This window comes from Peromyscus eremicus, chromosome 12 (assembly GCF_949786415.1).
Source record: "Peromyscus eremicus chromosome 12, PerEre_H2_v1, whole genome shotgun sequence".
NCBI lineage: Eukaryota > Metazoa > Chordata > Mammalia > Rodentia > Cricetidae > Peromyscus > Peromyscus eremicus.
Window position 1 is genome coordinate 52,087,287 of NC_081428.1, and position 5,726 is coordinate 52,093,012.

The 5,726-nt window shown below is 42.0% G+C and overlaps 1 pseudogene; it reads left to right on the forward strand.

Annotated features, from left to right (window-relative positions):
* The first annotated feature begins 4,484 nt into the window (after positions 1 to 4,484).
* Positions 4,485 to 5,116, forward strand: LOC131922714 (ubiquitin-fold modifier-conjugating enzyme 1-like; annotated as a pseudogene).
* The last annotated feature ends 610 nt before the right edge of the window (positions 5,117 to 5,726 follow it).

The following is a 5,726-nucleotide window of genomic DNA, read 5'->3' on the forward strand; positions in this document are numbered from 1 at the left end:
CTGGGTCCACTCAGCTATTTTTTTATTGCCTTTTTTTCATCCCCCCGAGAAGGAGCCAAACTTTGTTACTTTAAAAGCTTCATTTATTCTTAGCATTGAAATATGAACTTATTTATGACATACATTCCAGCAACTCTGGGATCTGAGCTTATTTTTCCTGAGCATTTTTTTTTTAAGGTTTATACTAGGATTTCAAGTGCCTCTGCCTTGGTGTTCGGTAGCTAATGTCTCTGCTTTTCATTTTATCTCTGTTGTCTCGAGTGTGACTGACAAGGAATCACCCCACTGTGTGCACAGCTTTGTGTTCGGCGGATGGTCTATGAGGGGTTCAGGGAGTATATGCAAAGTTAGCTCGCTCTCCCTTTTATGCATTGGACACTCAGGCAGTCCTCTTTTCTACTTGGCCAGAGATCAGTGAAATGCTTGCCTGGCCCTTCTACAAGCCTCACGTTCACAGTCTCCTCGTTTTCTCCCTGGCTGATCCACTGCTTGCCTGAAATGGAAATGCAGCCTCGGGTTTGGAGAGCCGCAGTGTGTGTGTGTGTGTGTGTGTGTGTGTGTGTGTGTGTGTGTGTGTGTGTGTGTTTTGTTTTTCTCCCTTTTCAGTGTTTACTGCTTACAGGCAATGGCTCACACATTTTTGCCCTCTGGCCTAAATGGAACCAATTTCCTCTCCCAAAAGGTGATCATTTCCCTAGCCAGCTCCAAAAAGATGACACTGATGTACTTTCTAAAAGAGCTTGGAGGAATGGTTTTACTTGAATAAATAGATGGAAATTCTTCATAACAGCTCTCTCTAAATCAGATTTTTGCCAGTGGTAAACTTTCTTTGTCTTCAAACAATGGTATTAGAGATGATTTTGTTAAATTTCATAGGGTTATTTTTTTGTAAGAAATTTCAAGATCCAATTAAGATAGCCAGAAATTTGGCTGCTCATATCCTTGTGCTCCATTATCCCTTAGAGCAACGCCCATCCTTACAGTTAGCATCTCTCTCTGAAGCTCTGCTCCAGCTCAGCCATCACACAGCAGCTTCAGATCAAAGAAGAACGGGAAGGTGCAAGAGTGGAGAGAATGCCTCTCTCTGTGTCCCTCCAAATAGCCCTCAGCTTATCGTGCAAACTTGAACTTACATCTCATTGACTGGACGTTAATCACATGCTCACAGGTAGATGCTAGGATGAGAGATGCTTTGACTTGGGAAGCTTGTATCTGGTTTCTCTGACTGAAGAAAAAGTCGATGCTTACATAGTGAAGAGCAATGGATGCATGGATGCTATCCACTTCTCAGCCCAGACCTAACTCTCAAAGCTTTTCCTTGGAAACACCTCCTCTGAAAAATAACTGTCTTTATTTTTGTAGAATCCATTTGCTGTTTAATCACATTCTTCTTTTCTTGCTGTCTTTTTTTTTTCTTTACCCAGTTATATAATAAGCTGTTAGAGTACAAGAGTGATTTCGGTTCCTCAGTGTATGTATCTAAGGTGGCCTCTGACATACCCGGTGTACCTGTCACCACGAACACTTCAGGCAGTTGTTTCTCTAGATTATCGAGAATGAGTGAAGAGGTAAAACAGAAGCTCTCAGGGGTACAAAGGCAAATCTCAGCTCTTTCTGTGCCATGGCTTTCCTAGAACTGACGAGCTTTCTACTCCCTAAAATCACCTCCCAATCCATACATCCATGCATGCCTTTGGTAACTGTCTCCAGAGATACTTTTTTTCATGTGAAATTTCCTTTCAAGCATGATTTTGTGGGGTTCCTGGCAGGAAGTTTGGCAGGACTATTGACAGTTCTCTGTAAAGCATCTCCAGCAGATGTACACACCATCGACTAGTTTCTGGAGAAAAAAAAAAAAACACTAACAGCACAGACCGACAAATCTTGATTCCATGGTATCTTTTCTTTTTAAATTAACTCCCAAAATCTCATTGAAGGTCAGGATGAAATCTGAGAATCCTACAAACTTTAGATAGAACTTCTTGGACTCTCCAACCTAGCAAGAGTTAACATTTCTCCTCAGGATGTATTTTGAAAATGAAAATGAAAATTAAGGAGTGGATTTTTGTCCAGTACTTGAAGGCCTGTTGTTCCAACCTAAAAGGAAGAGAATCCCAACATGTATTTTTTAGAGGTTTTGGCTATTTCTTAGAAGTTCTCTGAAGACTTTAACTTAATTTCCTTGGAGATTTTAGTTCATGACTTTATTTCACCATGACCTTCACAGATCCATATTTTAATATGGAAACTCCTTTTTTCCTAGTAATCCTTTCAAAAAATGAAGACAAACTAGGTTAAAACATTAAAGACCCCCTTAGAGTCAGGAAGAAAGACTGTATGTATTTAACACACTAACTTCTGTGTACATACACACACAGACACACATGCACACACAGACACAGACACACACAAATACACATACACAGGCACACATACACAGACACATACACACAGACACACACAAATACACACACAGACACACACAAAGAGACACACACAAACACACACATAGACATGAACAAATACACATTTGCACACACAGAGACACACACACAGACACACATACATGTATACACAGAGACACACACAGAGAACACTTTACTATTTAATCTATAATATATATATATATATATAATTTGGAATATCAGACAGTAGTTTCTGATGATTTGGGCTATGGGATGAAAGCATACTAAACAGATTCTTAAAGCTTTCAGGTTTTAGTTCCCTCATTTACAAAAATAAAAGTGTTGGACTAGCATATCCGAGAAGGTTGTTTCCACTCCATGGTTCTTCACAACCAGCTGACTAGAACAGACACAGTGGGCTGACATCATACCAGGTAGTATGAAATTCTTGACACCCTCAGTGGAATTTCTTGTCTTAGCTAACATACTCATATCAAATGCTGATTACACTATACTGCCTACTCCTCCCTGTCCCTCACAAATCCAGGTTGTTGCAAATTACCTTCCTAAGGTTTAGACTACGGTTCGGCTGAATTCTTAGTGACTCATTGGAATGCTGTATCATTACCTCATTTCGTTCATTGCTCTTTAATCAGGTGCTTCCATGGGATGGCAGTCTCTAGAATGTAAAAAGCAAATTGTTAGTCAGAGCAGGAAGTGGGAAAATAGGTGCAATGTGCTTAGCTCTGCCAACAACAGAGAAAAAAATTATAGTCAGGTTTCTGGGGAGCACCAAGCCCTACCACGACCAGGGGAGAATTACTGCCTCTTCTTCATGACTACGTCATCACTTGCTTTCATTCTCAATACACACACACACACACACACACACACACACACACACACACACACACACATATTGCAATAACCGTGTCCATACTCTCTCCCCCTCAGGCCTTTAAGACTTTCTTGCTTTCTGATCATTGCTTTCTGCTTGCATTGATCTCACTCTTCTCTTCCTACTCTCTCAAAAGAATATCGAGATTTTCTTTTTTAATTAAAAAATGCTCCTAGAGGTATTTTCCCATCCGTACTCCTGTAAGTAACCCCCAAAGAAACTCATTGGTTCACATCACATACTCCATATTCATTTATAAACATACTTCTGCCAACTCTTCCTAGCGTGTACTGAGCACCATACTAAGTGTTTCTTAAGCACCTAGCGGGTACTGAGCACCATGGCTACTGAAGCAAAACAGGCAGGATCTCCTAAAGGCTCATTCTTTAGGAATCACAGGGCATAAACTGACTGACAAGCAATAAATAACACCAGAGGTGAACTGTATTGTTCAGGGTTCTCCCAAGAAACAGAGACAATGTATTAGGTAGAGGATATTTTTATAAGATTTAGAAGTCTCAGAATATACTATCAGCAATCAGGAGTGCCAGCATCATCACTCGGGCCTGGAAACTGGGGGACCCAGCATCAAGCACAGGAGAAGGATGGATAATGCAGCTAAGGGGAGAGAACATTCTCTCCTCCACCTTTGTTTCAATTTCCTGGGCCCTTGTGTATACAAGGATGCCTGCCAACATTGCTGAAGATGACTTTCTTTACTCAGAATCTAATCCAAATGCTCAACTCTTCTAGAAATGCCTTCACAATTACACCCAAGAAGAAAGCTTTGTTTCTCGTATGGGCATCTCCTAGCTCAATTAGATTCCAGGAGAGACGATATGCTGTCTAGTTCTACATCAACTTGACACAATCTATAGTCATCTGAGAGGAGAGAACCTCATTTAAGGAAATGCCCCCCTCCATTTTTTTCTTTTTGAGACAGGCTTTCTCTGTGTAGCCCTAGATGTCCTGGAACTCACTCTGTAGACCAAGCTGGCCTCTAACTCAGGGATTCACCTGCCTCTGCCTCCAGAGTGCTCGGATTAGAGGTGCGCACCATCACTGCCCAGCCTAACATTTTCTTAACTAGTGATTAACGTGGAAGAGCCTAGTCCATTGTGGGTCATGCCACCCCCAGGCTGGTGGTCCTGGGTTCTATAAGAAAGCAGGGTGCGTGGTCCAAGATGACGGATGAGGCCACCCGGCGGGTCGTGTCTGAGATCCCGGTGCTGAAGACTAACGCCGGACCCCGAGATCGAGAATTGTGGGTGCAGCGACTAAAAGAGGAATATCAGTCCCTTATCCGGTATGTGGAGAACAACAAGAATTCAGACAATGATTGGTTCCGACTGGAGTCCAACAAGGAAGGGACACAGTGGTTTGGAAAATGCTGATACATCCATGACTTACTCAAATATGAGTTTGACATCGAGTTTGAAATTCCTATCACATATCCCACTACTGCTCCAGAAATTGCAGTCCCTGAGCTGGATGGAAAGACAGCAAAGATGTACAGGGGTGGCAAAATATGTCTGACTGATCATTTCAAACCTTTGTGGGCCAGGAATGTGCCCAAGTTTGGACTATCTCATCTCATGGCACTAGGGCTAGGTCCTTGGCTGGCAGTGGAAGTCTCTGATCTGATTCAGAAGGGTGTAATTCAGCACAAAGAAAAATGCAACCAATGAAAGATCAAGCCACTGAGGCAGGACAGATGGATTTTTGATAGGCTGTATTCCTGTTTTCTTGTGAAACGTTCTTCTTACTCATGATTCTTTGATGGGTCACCTCTGGTTATTACAAAGTAGCTGGAGTGGGGGAAAAAAAAACCCAAAACCCAACAATAGGGTAAGGTCACAAAGTTTCTAAGTTAAGCTGTACAGGGAGGTGAAAGACTTGGGCCTTCTCCAAATGGAACCCTGGAGGCATCTTGGAGGCATAGGGCATTAACTGACAGCTCATAGCTTTTTTGGTTTCTGGAAACAACCTGTCAATAAAAGCTGCTTCCGATGTATGTAAAAAAAAAGAAAGAAAGAAAGCAGGGTGCACAAGCCGTGAGGAGCAAGCCAACAAGCAGCACTCCTCCATGGCCTCTGCATCAGCTCCTGCCTCCAGGTTCCTGCCCTGCTTGATTTTCTATCTTGTCTTCCTTTGATGATGAACAGTGATGTGGAACTGTAAGCCAAATAAACTCTTTGCTCCTCAACTTTCTTTTGGTCATGGTGTTTCACCACAGCAAGTGGAACCCTAGCTAAGACAGATAAGGATGATATGACCAAAATAGTCAAGGAAAAAGTTACTAAATGAGAGCACTATACTTAACCCAGTATCTTTCCAAATGAGAAGGAAATAAAAACGTTCTCAGACAATAAAATTTTGAGGGAGTTCAGGCTATACCTCCACTGTAAGATTGCTAGAAGGAG